This window comes from Gymnoscopelus braueri (genome assembly GCF_963280865.1).
Source record: "Gymnoscopelus braueri genome assembly, chromosome: 21".
NCBI classification, from domain to species: Eukaryota; Metazoa; Chordata; class Actinopteri; order Myctophiformes; family Myctophidae; genus Gymnoscopelus; species Gymnoscopelus braueri.
Window position 1 is genome coordinate 44,130,694 of NC_137623.1, and position 22,249 is coordinate 44,152,942.

Genomic DNA, 22,249 nt, shown 5'->3' on the forward strand with positions numbered 1-22,249 from the left:
CATGAGGGCAATTGGTAGGTAACGCCCCTCTATGACGCAGCCCAGGCTGCTGCTGTGTCTGTGAAGCCTCTCTCTGTCTCTGTCCCACTCCCTCTCCGAGGTGTGGTGCTTACCTAACAGGCGATCTCCCAGCGATACTCCACAGTACAAAGACAAATAAACCCACTTTTTCATAGAATGTTTACACCAGGAATCTAATGGAAAGGTCACTGACATGGTACAACCATTCTTTATTGGTGAAAAACACACAAATATCAAATTCTGGCTTATATTAAAACACAATTTCACTGATCAGTATCATCCATCTCATCATCAAACTCCACCTCATCCTCTTCCCTCTTATCATCATCATCACTGATGACACCATGCAGTCAACAGGTCAATGAGAGATAGGGGCAGAATTGGCCCACAAGACCAGACAGGCTCCAAAATCCCTCCTTCTGTCTTCTGCCACCCCTGACCATCATCATAGGATTTAGGCCTCCAAAAGATTGTCTCAGCTGCTCGCTTGTAACAGGTCACTCTATAGTTCACCCACTGGATGTGGGGGATGAGTGTGTCCTGGCATGGGGCAAGCGAGCTGGTCCACGCCTCAGCCTCTACTGCGCCTTGATGGAATCAAGACCACTCTTGATTCCATCAAGGGCGCAGTAGAGGCTGAGGCGTGGACTTTCGGAGAAATTCATAGTGCAAGGTCCAGCCACCAGGAAACCCCAGTTCTTTCTGGGCAATGCGGAAAATAAGCGACAGCTCTGCCAGTTGATGCTCAAGGTCTGGGGGAGTAAGGAGGCAGCATCCCGGCTGGCAAAATGTGAAACAGCTGCTCTCATCGTGGAAGGAACAGCTCATAAACTTGTGGCATTAGATTGAGAAGTGAGTTGATTGATCAATACCTATATAACTTTGGTGAGTTCTTGTGTTAGCAGATTTGCCAAGAATGATTGTTGATGTTGATGACGACATCAACCTGCTCATCTACCTTGACACTGGCACAGGCAGGCACCGTCAGCTGGTAAATGTCACGGAGCTAGCAACCTCTCTTGGGCAGCCATACTGTAGCACCCTGCTTGGGTACCATGTATTCAGTGATCAGGGCTGTACTAGTTCCTTCAAGGGCAAGGTGGCACCACTCAAAAAAAGTTATATTATGCCTAAATATAAGCCAGAATTTGATATTTGTGTGTTTTTCACCAATAAAGAATGGTTGTACCATGTCAGTGACCTTTCCATTAGATTCCTGGTGTAAACATTCTATGAAAAAGTGGGTTTATTTGTCTTTGTACGTTGTCTGGTTCAGATATGAAAACGCCACTCCTGTGGACATCGATTTAAAATGGTCACCAAATGAACCCCATGGGACATTAGTTGACCTGGGCAACAAGAAGAAATCTTAACTAGACACCATAAGGGTCCTAAAAACATGGGGTAAAGTAGAATACACCTTAAGTATTTAATACAAGGATTAATATAGATGTGATTTGAACATTTTCTGTTAGTTTTTTACAGTTTCTGTCCTGAAATAGAGTCAAGACCTGCTTGAATCTTAATAATAACCACTTTAATGAATTCCTTGGGTCAAAATTATATATAGAAATTTGTTAATTTGTCTCTGTATGTTTACTTCAAGAGTTAGGGTATTTTCTATTGTCTCCATTGTATGGTTCGGGTTGGGAATAGGTGCAACAAAGGGTTAAAATAAACCCCATGGGACCTTATTTGACCAGGGCAACAAGATTAAAACTTAACTAGACACCTTTAGGGTCCTAAAAGACATATGGTAGAAAATAATACACCTTAAAAATGTAGTACAAAGAGAAATATAAATGTGATTTCAAAATATTCTGCTATTTTTTTGCTGTTTCTGTCCTGAAATAGAGTCAAAATGTGCTTGAATCTTAATATTAACCACTTCAATGAATTCCTTGGGTCCAAATGATATAGAAAAATGTATTAATTTGTCTCTGTAGGTTGTTTACTTCAAGAGTTATGGTATTTTCTGTTATCTCCATTTTATGGTTTGATTGGGAATAGGTGTCAGAAAGGGTTAAAATAAACCCCATGGGACATTATTTGACCTGGGCAACAAGAATGAATCTTAACTAGACACCATAAAGGTCCTAAAAAACATATGGTAAAAAATAATACACGGTAAACGTTTAATACAAAGAGAAATATAGACGTGATCATTATGATTTCAACATTTTCTGCTAGTTTTTGGCTGTTTCTGCCCTGAAATAGAGTCAATATGTGTTTGAATCTTAATAAAAACCACTATAATGAATTCCTTGGGTCAAAATGATATAGAAAAATGTGTTCATTTGTTGCTGTATGTTGTTTACTTAAAGAGTTATGGTATTCTCTGTTATCTCCATGTTATGGTTTGGGTTGGGGGTAGGTGTCAGAAAGGGTTAAAAATAAACCCCATGGGACATTAGTTGACATGGGCAACAAGCAGAAATCATAACTAGACACCTTTAGGGTCCTAAAAAAACAGGTTTAAGAGATGTGTTTTTGGGGTGCTCACGGAGCCTCGAAACTCCCCTACTTTGTCTTTGTGTATGTGTGTGTCTTGTGAGTGGGCGTGTGTTTTGGGCGTAGGCTTGGCTCCAGCTCCCAGCTTGGCACACCTGTTTCCAGTTCCCTCATCTACCTCACCTGTCTGCCATCAGCTCATCATGGTCTTCTCTCCACGCGATGCCAGATCGTTTCATAAACTTCCATAACCATACTCACCTGCCGTGCCTGCCTGCCAGCTCCCTTCGACCAACACCACCAACCTCCCCATTCCTTTGTTTGAATAAACACCCTTGGACTTTGACTATTGTCTAGTTTCTGCATTTGGGTCCGCCAGTTATACTAATCGTGACAGTTATAAAGCCATCCACTCAGAATGGGTAACAAAGACAGCCAATTAGAATCACTGTTACAAAGCTATCCAATCAGAATTAGATTAGAACTGCAGTTACAAATACAAAACAATCACAATAGTTAGAATAGTTATGGTATATAATTTCTGACAAAATAGCAAAAAATTATAAAGAAACAAACTTCACCGACCTGTATATGCTGCTAACAAGCATGCACACACGCACATACACTAGGTCGGACATTCACGACTACAGATGTTTGTATATAGCCGAATATTCGCAGGTGATTTACAATATTTTTTCATCCACTAAAAACAAGAACTCTGAATTTCTCATTAAAATGCAGTGTTGCAACAAGTCTGAGCATGAGTGTTGCTGTTTTAGCGCCCCACCTATGAATGGATTAGGAGAACTACCAACACCAGAGCTCACAGCTGCCTATCTGCTGTAGATATATTGCCACTGCTTTATAAAAAACAATATAATAATAATTCAAAAAATATATATTAAAAATAATATCAGCGAATATTCAACTTTCATGATGTAATGTGTTGAATAGTGGTTTTGATATTCGAATAGTTATATTCGATTATTCTGTGAAACCCCTACACACACACACACACACGCACGCACGCACGCACGCACACGCACACGCACACGCACACGCACACACACACACACACACACGCCACACACACACACACACACACACACACACACACACACACACACACACACACACACACACACACACACACACACACACACACACACACCTGAACCTCATCTGACCACAGCCGCCCACTGGCCTTATACATTCCCTAAAGGCATAAATAATGTGTGTGTGTGTGTGTGTGTGTGTGTGTGTGTGTGTGTGTGTGTGTGTGTGTGTGTGTGTGTGTGTGTGTGTGTGTGTGTGTGTGTGTGTGTGTGTGTGTGTGTGTGTGTGTGTGTGTGTGAGAGAGTGTGAGTGTAAGTTGTGAAATTGGATTTGTGCCCCCATGGTGCACTGGGGGTCTGGTTGCAGGCAACCTGTATCTCCTTGGTGAAAAGTGTGATGAGATGGAGGGGGGGGGGGGGGGGTGACAACAGAATCACAGCAGTGCAGGCTACTGATCCTTTCAAAGGGCATCGTGTAGATGCTTATAAATAGAACTCCTGCCTCAAGACAGACTGGAGGCAACACATCTCACCTGCACCTCAGTCAAACAGACATGTGTCAGTATTCTATATCCCAGAGATATAACATTTAGCCTTCAAGGTGGGTTTACCTTAATATTAAGGTTTATGGGAGGGGCGCTGAAGCCTATTGGTCATCACTGTCAGGCAGAGGCTCTGAGCCACTCTGCTGTGAAATGGTGAAAGATAAGTTTTCCACACTTTTAGAGCACACACCCCTGGACATACAGACAGCTTGGAATAAACTCCCATTACACCTATGACAGGCAGCCTCATGTGGTTAGCTTTAAAGCACAGCTCATACTTATTTCTTCACTCTTGCTTTTAGTTGATTTTTAAATCTTTGTGTTGTTATTCATGTCCTCACTGTTTTGCCTGATTCACTGCCTTTCGCTATTATTTTAATGGTGTTTTATGCTTTTCCTTTTTTCTTTATTGTTTAATTATTTGTACTTTTTCTGTAAAGCACTTGTGCTTTGTTCTTGGTCTGTAAAGCACTTTGAGCTGCATTTCATGTCATGAAAGGTGCTATACAAACAAAGTTTATTATTATTATTATTATCATTATTATACCATTAGATGCCAGATTTTCATGTATTCTTAAGTCAAGTTAGGGTTAGGGTTAGTGTTAAATTTTTCTTACTTCCTGTCAAACGCAAACACAAAAAAAAGCAAAAAGCCATTTCATGACGTCTTTAAGAAATAAACGGCTTAATATGTAGTGCATGTATTTCTAAGGAGAAGAAGAGAAAGAATAAACCTGCACACTCATCTGCTCCAATGTAATGACAACGTTTCATTTCATTGAAACGTTCAAGTTAATTCATTTTCTTCTCAACCAAGTGATGTGCGTATTGGTTTTTGAAAAGGAGAAGCGACCTGCCCGCACCCCACTTTCCACCATATTCAACAGGTGGTAACCCTGATTAACCATGACGACTCCATACCATTACCCACTCTACAGCACCAGAAGTCTAACATTTTTATTCTGTCACGACAGAGTCACGAGTCACGACAATGTTAAAAGTCAGGCTTTACTCTCTCTCCCTCCTTCCTGTCTGTCTGTCTGTCTGTCTAACTGTGGTTCAGTATCATCATCCCACTGAGCATTTTTCGGGCTATTAGACGTCTAAAATACGTCTAAGGGCTAGTCTAAAACGGGGTTATAATTGGTCTAACAGTGAAAGGTTTTTAGACATCTAGGCTTAGCCTAGACGTTGATTAGCTGTTCTTTAAGCGTCTATTTATAGACCGTCTATATTATAGCCGTTGAAATGACGTCTATAATATAGACGTCATTTCAACTTTCACTGTTAGACCAATTATAACCCCAGTTTTAGACAGAGGTCTAATAGCCGACTATGGCTCACTGGGATGTTCTTTCTTTGGCTCTAATGATCTCCACTGCAGAGTAGAGAAAAGAGCCTCTCCACAGTGATTACACACGCACGCACGCACGCACGCACGCACGCACGCACGCACGCACGCACGCACGCACGCACGCACGCACGCACGCACGCACGCACATACGCACACACGCACACTTGTTAATCACAGGGCACGGCGGGGAGGGGAAGGGGTGTAGAGAGTATAGACAGAGGAGGAAAGGGGGGAAGACAAGGAGGTGACAGCGGAGAGAGAGAAAGGAAGGGAGGAGTGGATATAGTCAGACTCTATGATTCATCCTCTGTACATTTGGGCCTGTTATCTCCCATCAGACACAGTTGCAGTTGCTCCTACCTATCTTCTTTTTTTCTCTAGTAAGAAAGAGGAGCAATCTTTAAGATGAAGGCAGCCATCACAGAGCCATCAGGAGCAGTCAAGCGTGAGCTAGTGAGCTCCAAGCCCTCCCATGGGAGAGAGAGAGAGCTGGAAGATCATACAGTAACTGAGATCTACACCAGCCAACAGATCGGTGACAGTCAGTGGTGTAAAGTAACTAAGTACATTTACTCAAGTACTGTGTACTTTTTTCTTTTCTTTTTATAAGGTGGATGCCATATATCTACAGCAGTCATGCAGCTGTGAGCTCTGGTGATCTCCTAATCAAATTCATGGTTGATTGTTGTCAAATAATTTCCCACTGTACGTGATTGGGGCCGTCACTCAATGCAGGTGGGACGCGAAGACAGCAGCAGCAGCACTCATGCCAGAAAGATACAAAGGCAGAAAAAACATGACTCTACGCTTGCAACACTGCATTTTAATGTGAAATGCAGAGAATTGCTCGCTTTTATTGGATGAAAAAAAAAAAGATATATCACCCATGAATAAACGGCTATTCGAATACTTTTTGGTATTCGAAGTCAAATACAAAAAAATCTGTATTTGTGAATGCCCTAACACAGGGGTCTTCAACCTTTTCAGGCCAGGGACCCCCAAACTGATTGGGTGATGGAGCAGGGACCCCCTACCTCGTAGGGTAGGGGGGGCTACCACATATATCGTATATTTATGTATAAAATTGTGTTTTATATGTATAAACATGAAAAAAAATGGTTGCCTGCTCCTATATGCACAGGTTGTCCCAGTAGTAGCCATGGTTCACATGACGCTCGTCTGTCACAAGCGTCATGGCGCTACTTGTTCCTGTTTTTTGAAAATGTTACATTTACAACCAGTACATCTACACAAACATTCAGATTTCAAATATAAAGTGCTGACCCCATGGCCACGGATGTTACAAGTTAAAGCTCACAGGTCTAAGTACCCGTATCTTCCGTATTGTTCAATCAAATAAAATTAATTCGATCACCGGCCATTTCCTTTTTCTTTTTTTTCTTAATGTATCAGGGTGCAATACACCTCCCAACCGATAGGGGTGCATATTTGAAAGCATATGGAGAAGATTTGGAGAAAATGGCTGGCGATCGGATTAAAAAGCTTTTTATTTAACAATGCGGAGGATACAGGTAGGCTACTTAGACCTGTGCACTTTAACTTGTAACATCCGTGGCCGGGGGGGAAGCACTTTATATTCGAAATCTGAACGTTTATGTAGATGTGCTGGTTGTAAATGTAAAATTTTCAAAAAACAGGAACAAGTAGCGCCATGACTGTCATGGTATGACAGTCGTGTTTCAGGGCTATCCCAGTAACTGTGCAAAAGGACCTTTCTCTGCAAAATATGTATAAACATACATTGTTGTGCATTCAATACTAGGCTATTGAAATATGTCATGTTATGTTTAAAGACAAATAGGGCTGGCAAAGTTCGCTTGGGTGGGGGAGTGATTTGGGGGGCGTAGTCAAGATTCACCATGTTGGTTGGGTCACTACCACTCTACAGACCCATCCAACAGGGTACACTACTATATAGCTTGTACACACAGCGGCACGGCACATCCAAATAATTACATCAACAATGTTAAAAGCCAACTGCAAAAACAAACTTTCAAATGTATAAAATGCATAATCATTTGAAAATAGCAGATCTAAAAGCTCACAATGCTTGTAGATCGGCTATTTTCAAATGGCCGAAATGTATGGGCTGAAGTGGTTACTGTATGTTTTGTAATAATAATCAAAATCTAAAGTAACCACTGTAAGTCAACGTCACATGAAGGTGCCTTTTATTTGAAAACAAGGTACATTTATTTTACAGGTTACTATGTGTATAAAAAAGGAACCTCATCAGGCTCAAAGAGGAGCAAAATATATCTGCCCATCCATATTATAATGTGATCATTAACAGGTGAGGAAACTGACCTGAGCCATCATCATCAGGATTCGGTTATATTTGCATTGAATGAAAGCACTGCATAATGATAGAATGGCCTATGCATTTTAGCCATGTGAAAGAATGCGGTTCTATTTGCATACAATCATTTTATGTAGAAAGACTATGTCTTTTATTTGAAAACATGTACAGGTTACTATGTACATAAAAAGGGAACAGATAATGTATCTACAGAGTATAACCTCATGTCTGCTTTTACTATGCAGAAGGGTACTATTGAAATAGTTTCAGAACCACACTGGTGCACAAGTTATAGTCAGATCACAGCACGCTCAGACAACTTTGTCAAGGACTGTCATGTCCTCGCCCACTCCTGGTTTATGCTAGCCTGATTATCAGCCCGTTTGGAACCAGGCTAGGTGTATGCATCAGAGTGATGGGTACCCTACCATTTAATATATGGTACTTGTTACGCATAGTGCCTATAACCCTCTCTACATGGATCCTGAGGTGTGCTATCGTGCGTGTTTCTTCCACGCCTTTTTCTGTCATCTGGGCTGTCAGACAACCAAGCCATGCATCGTCTCTTTGTGATGTTGGGAGACCTGGCTGGCTTCCATTTGGGAATGCGGTGAAAAGTTAGTCCGTTGTCCATTTTAGCCCCTTTATTCTCAACTCGTCGATGGTGAGAAGCCGTGGAACAGTTTTCATACAACAATTCATTCCCATTTTGGCGAAACACTGCTGAAAGAGCACCAACTAGCAGGCTACTATTAGCGAACCTCCGAGTGAAGGGACATGTCGACCCCACCGACCGGGGGCGGGGCTAGCCGCAGCCGCGGAGTGACACCAGCCTTGCTTGCCCTATTGACATAAAAAAATAATATATATATATATTTTTTGTTTTTTTTGTTTAATCAAACAACAATTTCGCGGACCCCCTGCAGTACCTCTGCGGACCCCCGAGGGGTCGCGGACCCCCTGTTGAAGACCTCTGCCCTAACACACACACACACGTACACACACGCGCACACGCACGCACGAACAGACACACACACACACACGCACACGCACACGCACACGCACGCACACGCACACGCACACGCACACGCACACACACACACAGTAAGTATAAAGCAACCAAACTAAGAAACCAATGACTCACGTACCAGTGACAGAAAGATACATGTAGTGCACCATGGCTTTCTCTACTAAAGAGCAACAGGTCTTATCAGCTTCAACACTCCTTACTACTCACTACATGTGGCTCCGAGCCCTGCACAGCCCTGCTTTACAACTCACACACAGACACCACGGCCATCATCATCGCCATGGCAACTCTAATAGTACATTACTATGATTCATACCTCTTCTTGAGATCAGGGGGGAGGGGGGGGGGGTTGATCTCAAACAGAGTGAAAAACACAAAACAAAAAGCGAGAGAGAGGGATGGAACAGGCTAAAAGCCACTCACCGCAGAGAGAAGGATATGAAAACTATAGTAACAATATCCCGCGTCTCCCTTGAGTCCCTTTGTGACTGCATGGGAGGGAGTTTGTTGGCAGGCCTCGGTTCTGCCCAGGCTAAACATACCAGCTTTGACTTGAGACCAGTGTTGCCAGATTTTGTGAGAGAAATAAGCAACCAAGTCTAGGAAAACAAGCCCAAAAGAAGTGACTATAGGCCACATGAGCACTTTAAACCTACAGTATATACTTTACATAGGCCACATGAGCACTTTAAACCTACAGTATATACTTTACATCGCGATGTGACGTGTTGTGAGCTTGTAGATTTGCTGTGTTGTGAGCTTGTAGATCTGCTATTTTCAAAGAAATCTTGGGAAAAAGGTGAAAAATATTAAATATTTTAACGACACAAATCTGGTACGGGCACAAAATGTTTTAAGATGGGGATACGTGGACAATTACGTATTAATTTGAGGTTCCTCAATGTGAATCATTTGAGAGCCCTGGTTTAAACAACATTTAGGAAGCCCAAAAAACCACAACCACCTAAATTTACAAGCGACTTTACAGAACAAACAAGCCCAAAGTCACTTATAATAAGCGGACATGGCAACACTGCTTAAAGGGATAGTTCAACCCCAAAAATTACTTCGATTAGTCACCCCATGGAAACTTGAATTCATGGATATTTATTAGTTTTTGTCACATTGCTAAGCCAATAATTTGATGACCAGCGGACCGGTAGGCAGCGGTTCCGGTAGGAGACACAAAGGAGACTCTTTGTGTCTCATACCGGAACCACTGCCGGTCATCAATTATTGTCTTAGGAATGCGACAAAAACAAATGAATATCCATGAATTCAAGTCTCCATGGGTTGACTAATCGATAGAAAATAAGTCATGTTGGGGGTGAACTGTCCCTTTAAGACTGAGCCTATAGAATGGCGTGTTGTCTGGAGAGCGGGTGGGCAGTGTGGGGGTGGTGGGAGGGAGGTAGAAACATGGACAAACAAAAATACAGTAGTTCGGAAGGCCAATAAGCCAAGGTCACCCCGAGACGGCACAATGAAATAAAGCTGTCATTCCACCCCTCGCTCCCCGTGGCCACAGGTCCAGCGAGATGGGGGAGACAACAATGCTTTTTAATTTGGGACTTCCCTCTATTCTTACTGCTGTGTTTAAGAGGGGCGGCTGGCGGCTGCTGGCGCTCTGCCCGACAGAGGTGGCAGAGAGAGAGCGAGAGGTGTTCCATAACAACAGGAGGAGGAGGAGGAGGAGGAGGAGGAGGGGAGGAGGGCGTGGGAGTCAAGAGGAAGGTGTTATCGTGCTCTCAATGAGAAGCGATAAGGCTGGTGTATAATCACAAGTGTCTTCTTCTTTAGTGCCAGCTGTTGTTCACATCGATAAAAAGTTCTCACACCTTCGGGTGTTTTTCCGAAAAACTCATTTTCTCTGTGAATTTCCTTGTCTCTCTCTCTACTGTGTACTAAAGACAGAAAAGCCTAGCCTGGTAAACCCCCCCCCCCTCCGGAAATCTCATTTGAGTCTGGCATGAGGGCCTGTTTGGCTTTTTGGCTGTGGGCGGGAGTAGTACCGTTGACTGACAACCCCTTAAGCCAATCAGCAGTTCGTTCCACCACCACCAGAGCAACTTCGCTCGGCTGCACTCGGCTCCATTCGGGTTCACTCGGGTTCTACCTGATTGGCCAACGTCCGCTGTCAATCACAGAACAATGAGCAAGGACGCTGATAGGCTAGTCCATTTTGTTGACGACGCAGAAACGCCCAGATAAGCACTCAGGCCAGACCCAATTCCTGGAATCAAATGAAAATGAGAATTCCGGAAAGGGGGGGGGGGGGGCGTTTACCAGGCTAAGAAAAGCCCCCCCCAACCCCCAAAAAGCTGTATGTAAAGCCTCATTTAGACTTTGTCGTCAAATATAACCGTTTTAACACTTGAAAATCTGTATTTTTCAGCAGCCGACACAGTTGTATGACAAATCATAAAATTGCCACAAGTATTTGCTTATCTCAAGGTGGTAGGGGACAGTAGCACTGGTAGTGTGTGTGCGTGTGCGTGTGCGTGTGCGTGTGCGTGTGCGTGTGCGTGTGCGTGTGCGTGTCTGGGAGCGGTGCAGAGAGGTGTGTCTCTGAATGAATTGGACAGATTTACACAGCTGCCGTAGAGGAATAATAAAGGTTGACAAACACAAAAAAAAAACATTTGTTGAGCCTTCTCTTCTATGACAGCCAGTTTATGTTTACTGATGGGTAAAAGTAAAAAAAAAAAGCTTTTCTATTTTAGTATTCTGTGTATATGACAGAGAGAGATGGAATCAGAGATCAGAGAACACAACAAGACACATATCAGCATATCAGCAGGGTTGCTCCTTCCTCGTATCAAAGGAGTACATCTAGTTTGTTCTGATATGATGTTTTTCGCCTATCTCTCTCTCTCTCTCTCTCTCTCTCTCTCTCTCTCTCTCTCTCTCTCTCTCTCTCTCTCGGCTTTATAAACCCTCGCATTGCAAGACCGAAGACCCACAGGAAATGCCCACAGCGAGGGCGTCCATTTTGTCTTTGAAGCTGCACACCCTTTGATAGAAATCAGTTTGATAACACAGTGAGCTATGATGCTCTGGCTCTGGCTTTTGTACGGTTTTCCTGTGCAGTTTTTTATTTAGGGAGACGCCCTGTGAATGTCTATGACTCAGGAGTAAGCAGCTCTGTGCCTCCAAATGCTACTTTGTAGCAATCCTTCATGTAAGACCACAGTTCACCTTTAATCCATTAAGACCGGGAAACGCATCTGTGTCATTTTAAGATATCTTTGGCTATTAAAAAATCACACCCTGTGTGAAGTGGGCGGTGTCTTGCTAGCTAATCACAATACTGAATGGAGTCAACCAATCATGTACAAAAGATAAATACATTTATTGAAACACTCTTTATGATGGACGAAACCATAACTTGAAAAAAACCAATTTATGTTTTTTTTCAAGTTATGGTTTCTTATATAGGACTATGCACATGTGTCATGTGACACTGGCCAATCACAGTCCTGAATAGATTGTGATTGGCCAATCACGGTGCAGGATAATTGTACAAATTTCCAAACCTCACTTATAGGGGCGGTTTCACAGCGCAGGATATTTGTACATTTTTCCAAACCTCACTTATAGGGGCGGTTTCACCGCCCAAAAATAGCAGATATCGTGAAAATGTGTGCAAATCTTTGAATATATATATATTTTTTTAAAGCAAACATTGTTAACTCCGATCTGTGCTTCTGGGGGGCCCTGGAACAACATATTTTGAGATGGGGGTCAGCGGCCAAATACATATCATTTTGGGGGCCCAAATCATGTCCTTGACATGGAAAAGTTGGAGCACCACTGATATAGCGACATACTGTTAGGATTTAGAAAACATTTTTAGATATGTATTTGGCCGGGGACCCCCATCTCAAAATATTTTGTTCCAGGGACCCCCCAGAAGCAAAGATTTGAGTTAATGTTCGCTTTAAAAAATATATATTTTCAAAGATTTGGACACATTTTCTAGATTTCGACCATTTGGCCATGGTAAATACTATAAACAATTTTGTTATGCAAGCGCTCGCGGGTGGCGCAGTGGTAAAGTGCCTGCCCACCACCGCGGAGGTTGTGGGTTTGAATCCACCGTGGCGCATTCGGCTTTGTCAAGCGTCTATATACGCTCGACAAAGCCGTGTCAGCAGGGAGTGTTGGGCGGGAGGAGGAGTTCGAAGGCTCTATACGTCCTCCCGGTGGGGGCTCCTCACTGCAGGTGAGTCAGTAGGATACAACAGCAGTGACAACACAGAAATGTGTGTCGGAGAGGAATCAATTGAAAAAAGCAGAAAAATAAATGAAACCATGTGTTTCTCCCGCAAGAACTGGGGTGACAGTGGGTACCCCCCGGGAGTGTTACTGTTGTTTAGACAACTTAGTTGGCCGGCCGGCAAACTGAACCTTTTTTTAGGGTATCGATTAGATCTCTCAAATATCAGCAAGAATAAACTGGATGCTCCACATCAGGGTTTTCCAAGTAGCTCTGCCTGCAATTCTCCCTTTTCTGCGCAGAGGAGCCAAGCGTTTACTGTGAGAAGTCGGCCATTATTTGCTGAGTCACTGTGCCACTGTGCAGCGCTCTCAGCCTCAGCCAGGCAGGCAGCAATGGCCCTCTGGAAGGCTATAACCCCAGCAGCAGAAAGGATGAGTTACTGGCTGCTGTGTCACGTACTGTATAGGCTGAGAGAGGCTCATCCATCCATCAGCACCACTGTCTGTCTGCCCCCCCCCCCCGACTAACCAACCCCCCACCCTTCTCCTCACACAGAAACATATCGGGCCATTAAAATTACGTTAGACTCCCAGCGTGGCGCTCACCGCTGCCTCCGCTGTGTACTGTAGCAGTGGTGGGGTGGGAGGGGCGGGGTGCGGGTGTATGGGGGGGGGGGGGTAGTACTAGTATGACACCTCGCTCAGTTACATAACCACAGGGACTGTTGAGGTCATTATGAACAACACAAACAAAAGCTGTTTTTGTGTCCGTTTAAAAGCCTAAACTAAATAAACCTTATGAAGCTTGGCTGATGAAGCACAATGTTATTTGTACGGTCGGTCAGAATTATGGCCCACAGTTGACAAAAACAGCAGATCTACAAGCTCACAACCTGTTGCAGTTTGATGTGCTCAACCAAGTACAATGTGTAACTCAGGCTTAAGACATGCCCATTGCATAAGTACTGGGAGCTCAGCTGACATTAGGTGTGGCGCTCATCCTCTGCAATCCATCTCTGAAGGGGTCGAGCACCTTGTAAAGGTGGATAGACGCCCTCGTTGCTTAGCTGATACCGACTATTGCGGCTGTATTTCTTTCTTTTTTCAAATTTTTATCCCATGATTTTGTAACCCTTATTTTTCACCCGGTGCCAATTTTCTAAGTGATCCTGGGCGCTACACTCCCTTCACCAGCCTAGGGAGGCCAGGGCCGAGCTCATGCCTCCTTCAATGCATGAGAGCCAACTGACCTTCTTGTCACCTGACAGGGGGGAGTTTCCCCAGTAGGACGTAGCGCGTGTAAGGAACACGTTATTCCAACCAGTTCCCTTCTCCTCCATCAGGCGCCCTGGCTGTCATGGGGGAGGCGGTATGCAGCTGTATTTCTAGGCAGTTCAAAGAGCCGCGAGGAGCTAAACATGAGAGTTAAGACACTGCAATGTTACAACAGTTACGAACTAAACGTGAGACTTTGAGGTCAACAGAAAATGACGGCTAGCTCCCACGATGCGGCTCACCCCCTCTCTGTCCAAATTACCACACTGCTGTGAACAGGTGAACGCCATGACTAATTATTAGCGTGGAAGCGCCCACAGCTCCGGTGATCACGACCACCACCTAATACGAGTGCGGTGCCCAAATCCGTCAATCAAGTGAATACCATTCGTCAATGATAAAAACGTATATCTGAAAGTCATATGGCTCCTACACCGACAATAAGCCACTCTGACCTACTGACTTACATTATGCCTTTATAACATTATGCCAAAAACATTGCTCCCTGTCCACACACTAGTGGTATCCATCCACTTGTTATGAAATAGTTAAATCTCAGCCAGACAAACACAGACACTCGTACTGGACATGTTTTATATTCTCAGTGAACAGTAGGCTGTCAGTTCGCATTCGCATTTCCACCCACTCACGTTCTGCGCTCTGGGGAAAAAAGCACAAGCACTACAGCGTTACAGATAAAAAACACAATTGCTCATAGTCAATTATAGAGGACAGGGCATCATGGATTAGTATGTGAGTGTGGGCACCTACATGTCGTGTCCGTGTCCATGTTTGCAATGTCCAGATAAGTGTGTGTGTCATGTGCCTGAACCTCATGAACCCCACGCGTCAGAGCAATTTTCATGCTAGATATAGGATCTCACAGCTGGTTGAGCTGCAGTCAGTGCACTCACACTTAACATGCACACTAACCACGCAGAAAAACACACACTCTCCCACCACCTCCTATTACACTGAGTGGAGCGCAAACAGAGCACCTGTAGTCGTTTGTGTTCAAGTGAGGGGGAGTTGAGCACCATCTAGCTCTGGTCCATAGCGTTAAGGAGTTCTCCTTAACGCTATGGGACTTTCGAGCCTTTGCGTACGCACCACAGGCTGCGCAGCCTCTGTCTGTAGTAAAAAAAAAAAAACACTTTCGCTACTCACCAAAACAAAGACGGTTTTATGGATTTGAAAGGCTACTCTACTTATTGGGAACACTCGGAGCCCCCCACCTTACGTCTAAAATACACTTTTTGAAAAATTCCATTGACCAGATCTGTAGGGGGCGCAGTGGAGTAACCAAAAACGTTTTTTCCTTCCAGTGAAATATTTTCTTTTCTGGCCAAAAAGTGTATTTTAGACGTGAGGTGGGGGGCTCAGAGTGTTCCCACTAAGTAGAGTACGCTTTCAACTTCATAAAACCGTCTTTGTTTTGGTGAGTATAGCGAATGTGTATTTTTTATTATTTTACTACAGACGAGAGGCTGCGCGGCCAGCGCTACCGGCGGGTGTGAGGGGAAAGGATCGAAAGTACGTTAAGGAGAACTCCTTCTAACGCTATGAACCAGAGCTAAGCACCATCAATCGCCTGCCTCTTCATCATTACTTACAGCGACATGAGAGTAAAGCCCCATTTATACTTCGTTGCATGATGGTGTCGCGTGGTTAAAATAGCAGACCCACAAGCTCTCAACGCGTCACGGACGCGACGCGTTGAGAGCTTGTACAGTAGGTCGGCTATTTTTGACGCGCTACACCCCGTCGGAGCATAAATTAGGCTCAAGGCCCCATTCATTCATCAGTGGAACTGAACTGTGGTCAAGGAGAGTGTTTGTGTATAGGACAAGAGTGTGTGACTGTGTGTGCATATAAATGTGTGTGTGTGTGATTGTACATTAGGCTTGAGTGTGTGTCTGGGTAAGAGTATATGTACTGTGTACAATGTGTTTTATTAACCTTGACTGACAGTCAGCAAACAGCGCGTGGGCACACACGCACACACGCAAACACAACAATGCCACTGTTCTGATAGCAGCCTACATAGCTAACCGTTGAAGAACCTTTACTATAGAAGGGTCATAGACCATGATTCCTCTGATAACACTGGGTAGTCAAAGACCAGGGCAAGGGGCGGGGCTATCTGACACATTCAGCAGGCCATCTTATGTGTGGGAAGAACAACTCTTTATGCTTTATTTGTCTGCATTGTACAACACATACCTTGGGCCGAGGACGAGGTGATGCGTCTATATGACGACACAGGACATGACTTTGATGCCAAATGGCTACTCAAACATTTAGAGGGAAATGCCATTTTGGAATGAATTAATTTGTTTGGTGATAAAAAGAAGAGCACATCAGCACTTTCACAACATACATCAGACAAAATATCACGAGGATAAAAACACAATAAAGCCCTACAGCTTATTTCCATTGTGGTCCTCTAAGAAAAACACAGAAAAAGTGCCATATCTGGACTGAGTTACTAATCATATCCTACATTAAAATTGGCTTAAGGGAGGACGGGCCGGCCGGCTGGCGGGTGGACCTCTGACGTCACACACATGTCACCATGACTCAGCCATAACCATATAAGGAGTTCCCAATGCAACTACGCCCAAATATGGAATGTGTTGTCTAACCTCAATGTGTCGTCATGGCATCAGGCACAAACAAATCAGTCAGCTCCATATTTGGGCACAAAAGGGGGCATGCCCATGTATGGGCATATACTGATTACATCAGGGATATCCTCCCTGATGATAATAATCAGCAGGTCAGCACATGGAGAACCTGCATCACTGGCCCACCTGAAAGTGGGAACAGGAAACCACACATGCATAATAACAAATGACTGACAAACTATATAACTATAAATGACAATAACAGGGAGTTGAAGACAGTGCTGGTCAGATGACAGACAGACCTCCCCTGAAGGTGATAAATGTGTTTGGAACTTTTGTTAGTAACTGTGTTCAGACTCTCTCGCGCGCGCACTCAAAGACAAAGACAAAGACAAAGACACAAAGACACAAAGACACAAAGACACACACACACACACACGCACGCGCACACACACACACACACACACACACACACACACACACACACACACACACACACACACACACACACACACACACACACACACACACACACACACACACACACACACACACAGCTCTCAACAACTAGCTCTCAACAACTAGTGTTTTATCGATCTGATGTGCCTGGCCGTTGAGGTCTTGTGATGGCAATCAATTCAAAAAATAACATCCTGTCAAAACAGAGCCCTTCTTCTTCGTCCACGCCATGCAGCAGAGACCTGTGTGTGATATGTGCAGATCTGTGCTCACCAGGATTTGCCTTTCTCTCTCCCCACGGAGGAGCGAACGAGACAGCCAGATTGGAAGCTTATACGCCTGATTTATACTGGGTCGTGCATCATGATTCATGTCGCAAACAGCAGAACTACAAGCTCACAATAATGCGTCTGTGCGGCGTGCTTCCTGCTGTGAGCTTTGCTGCTGTTTGCTATCTTTGGTGTGCAACTGCGCAGTGGTGGAAAGGAAGTAAGTACATTTACTTCAGTACTGTACTTATTAAGTACAATTTTGAGGTATTTGTACTTTACTGGAGTGTTTCCAATTTCCAATACTTTTACTTCTACTCCACTACATCTCTCGGATCCAAATATTATATTTTTACTCCACTACATTTATTTGAAAACTTTAGTTAGTTACTTTGTAGATTTTGAATAGTATTACAAAACATACATTAACCACTTCAGCCCTATATACATTTCGGCCATTTGAAAATAGCCGATCTACAAGCTCACAATGCGTCGCGTACTTACTTACAGAGTATTTCTACATTGCAGTATTGATACTTTTTCCACCACTGGCACTGTGCAATACCGGCACACCTCTAAGTATACATCAGGCCTCACCTCGTCTTCAGCTATAGGCTGAAGTCATAAATCTCTCTCTCTCTATCTCTTTCTCTCTCTCTCTCTCTCTCTCACGCACACACACACGCGCACGCGCGCACGCACACACACACACACACACACACACACACACACACACACACACACACACACACACACACACACACACACACACACACACACACACACACACACACACACACACACACACACACACACACGCCCTCTTCTGCCTGTCCTTGTGTGACCCTGTGTCAGTGACAATACTGCTGTGAGTGGCTTGGTTGGTGATAAATAGTAATAAGATCTTTACAGCGCTCCACGTTCCCGCTACGCTTGTCACAAATGCTAATAGAATAAAGTATTATATGACTGCAAAACGGGGGGGGGGGGTCCTTTAGATCACTGTTTCCCAAACACCAGGCCGGGTCATGGCCCCATTTTTATGGGTCTTATTTTAGTTGTTATTAATGTAAAATATTTTTTTCAGGAATAAAAAAAAATAAAAATCTAAGAAATTCCATAACAAAAAATAAAAAAAAACGTTTAAGAAGTAGTGAAAATAGCTCACAACAAGTTGCGATGCGTTGTGAGCTTGTAGATCAGCTATTCACTAGTTTGGGTCCCGGGGAGACTTCTCTTTTGGGTGTCCAGCTAAAAAGTTTGGGAACCAGTGATTCAGATGACAATTCACCCCCACATCACCATGATGAGGCTTGTCATATTCAGGACAACAATGCAGTCAGTGATGACTGGAGCATTTAAATACACACCTACACACACACGGACATGCACACAAACACACCTACCTGCCACCTGCCACCTGCCACCTCCCCCTCCCCCTCCCCCTCCCCCTCCCCCTCCCACCACACACACATTTTGATGGATGATTCATAATACTAAATTGTGCCTTTTCCTATTCATTCTAGACCTGTTGTTCTTGTCGTTGTTGTCAGCACCATGCAGTATCACTGAAGACGTCATCAGCAACCCAAAGCTGTAAGCAGAATCAGGACTCGAATGGCTGCCGTTGTTCAGTGGTCAGAATGGATGGGCCACGAACGCGTTCGAAATTTTCAAGTGGGCCCTGAATCCAGAAAAGGTTGTTTCGACATAAACTACCAGCCCCACCATCACAAGCGGGCATATTGAAGGTTATTTTGTTTAAAGGTAGGGTAGGGGATTTTCTTTGGTCAAAATAAGTGTTGAATATATTCTGATAGTACTCATTGCTATAGAGTGTTTGTTCAGTAACAGGAGTCTCCATGTCTCTCCAGCTCTTTATTAAACATAAAAAGCATTTTCAGGTCAGGATACCAATTGTATCCAATCAGGATAGAGAACTCAGACAGGATACAGATTAAATAAGGGAAATTGGAAGTGGGTACTCTCTCCTGATTGGCTGAAATTTTGTCACCTACCTGAAAATGTATTTTCTGTTTATCAAAGAGCTGAAGAGACGGGGGAGACCCCTGTGACTGAACAAACACTCTAGCAATGATCAAGTTAAATTCAGTTACGGTATATAGGTGTTAATGGAAAGTGCTAAACAACTTTGCAGCAGCTTCATCCTGCAGATAGGAGATGAAGAGGAGGAGCACTCAAGCCTAATTCAAAGCTCCCCAAAACGGCAACAGACTTGTAGGTCAGCTATTTTCGTCAGCGCCAAATTTTGAAAAGGGCTTCACTATCACGGCAGTTCTGAGGCCCGGGTATACAGCCCATTCATTTTCCCCATAGAGATTTCCGAAAATATTTATATTGATTATTTTAAGCCTGGAACCAAGCCATCTGCAGCCTCCTGGTGAATCACAACCATAAAAGATTGGATTCTGTGTCAAAACATATTTGAATATTTAATTGTATTATATAGCCTACTATATTTAATAAATACCCTTTTTTTGCGGTTTTAAAATACTCTTTGACACAGAATCAAAATGTTTTATGATGGCTTGGCAGGCTGCCACTGCTATGCCCTATAAAGCAGTGGTCCCCTAAATTGATATATATTTGGCTGCGGACCCCCATCTGAAATGTTTTTGTGCCAGGGACCCCCAGAAGTGAAGATTTGAGTTAAAAATGTTTGCTTTAGAAAATACATATATTTAAAGATTTTCAAAAGGTTTAAAAAAATATCTAAAATAGCAGATCTACAAGCTCATAGCGCGGCACGAAGTGACGCGCTATGAGCTTGTAGATATGCTATTTTTGAATAGCCAAAGTATAAAATATGGTTAAAGTGGTTAAAATGATTGTGATGCTAGATTAATTAATTTAGCTGGGGACCCCACTTTGAGAACCAATGCTATAAAGAGGAGGGCACAATTAGACATTTGGAAACACCCGCAGATCAATTAACCACTGGCACTGCTCCCATGAGTCACCCCCCTGCCCCCCCCCCACAAACAAGTCTTGATTAATCAATATAAAAACACAGAACATCCACTTTGATTGATTCGGATGATATTGTGTACAAGTGCTTCATAGCAGAGCATGTGGTGTGAAAATTAAAAAGTGCCCTCTGCACTTCTTCTCATCATCATTTCATCTTCCTGATAGAAGACTCTGTCTTTCATTGGAAGCGGGAGAAGGGCGAATAATTAAAGCTAGTTTGAAGAATTATGACCTTGAATGAATCAGTGAATAGATACACTGTCTCTCCGGAGCTAACCAATCGGATCATTTCGGGGTGTAGTAGTGGAAAGTAACTAAGTACATTTACTCAAGTACTGTACTTATAAGTACCCTTTTGATGTATTTTAACTTTCTGTTCTGAGTATTTCAATACTCTCTCACTACTCTCAGAGGAAAATATTGTACTTTTATTCAACTACAATTATATGAAAACTTACTAGTTACTTTGTAGATTTTTATTATTATTACAAAACACACTAACCACTTCAGCCGAATATATATTTCGGCCATTTGAAAATAGCAGACCATGAATCCACGCATTCTCATTGAAAAAGCATTGGCCCATAGGTAAAATAAAATTGCGGTGGGACCGCACCATAACAGAGCATTTCTAAATTGCAGTATCGATACTTTTACTTAAGTATTAATATTTTTACGTAAGTATCAATACTACTGTCAGGGGGTGGAAAGGAGAGAAAAAACGTTCTTCCGCTTAATTTTTCTCTCATCCAGGTTTCAGACTCTGGGGGGAATGAATCATGTTGTTTGTCCTGATGAAGGTCTAACGACCCAAACGTAAGGCTTAATAAAGAGAGTTTCTTTGATATCTGATATCAAAGATCCCTCTCTGAACAGTTAGACTCTGGGGGCAAACATTTTGATCAAAGCTTATCTTATGCCTCTGTCTACTGCAATAGTTCTCAAACTTTTTCAAGTCAAGGACCCCCTCAATTGATGTGTATTTGGCCGCAGATCGGACCCCCATCTGAAAAGGTTTTGTGCCAGGGACCCCCAGAAGAGAAGATTTAAGTAAAAATTTATATATATTCAAAATCTTCTAAACACTTTCAATATTTTTCAAAAATGTAAAAAAATAGCAGATCTACAAGCTCACAGTGCGTCACTTCGTGCCGCGCAGCGAGCTTGTAGGTCTGCTATTTTTGAATAGCCAACATATAAAAAAATTAATGTGATGCTATTAACACATTTAGCTGGGGACCCCCTGGAACCCCCTCAAGGACCAATGGTTACAGCTCACAGCCTGGCTGGACCTGTCTGTCTGTCTGACAGTCAGATAGACATGTCAGATCAGTCTCTCCGGCACCATGACCGTATTGATTATCGGACCGGACCCTCACTCTCAATGAGACAATAGTACAGCGTAATGAGCAGAGCATGTAAACCGCTCATTTATCTATCTATCCACCAGCAAATAATGGCTGTATGTGTTAACGTCTGAGTCGAGACGTTTACACGGCCATTGACGCTTGATAACCCTCTCTGACCCCATCAGTGAACATGTTAAGGTCTGGTCAACTCAGGAAAGAGTTGCTTGGATGGGTTAGCTGTTCAGAACCAGAACGGCCCAATTTATTACAAAGTCGACTGGC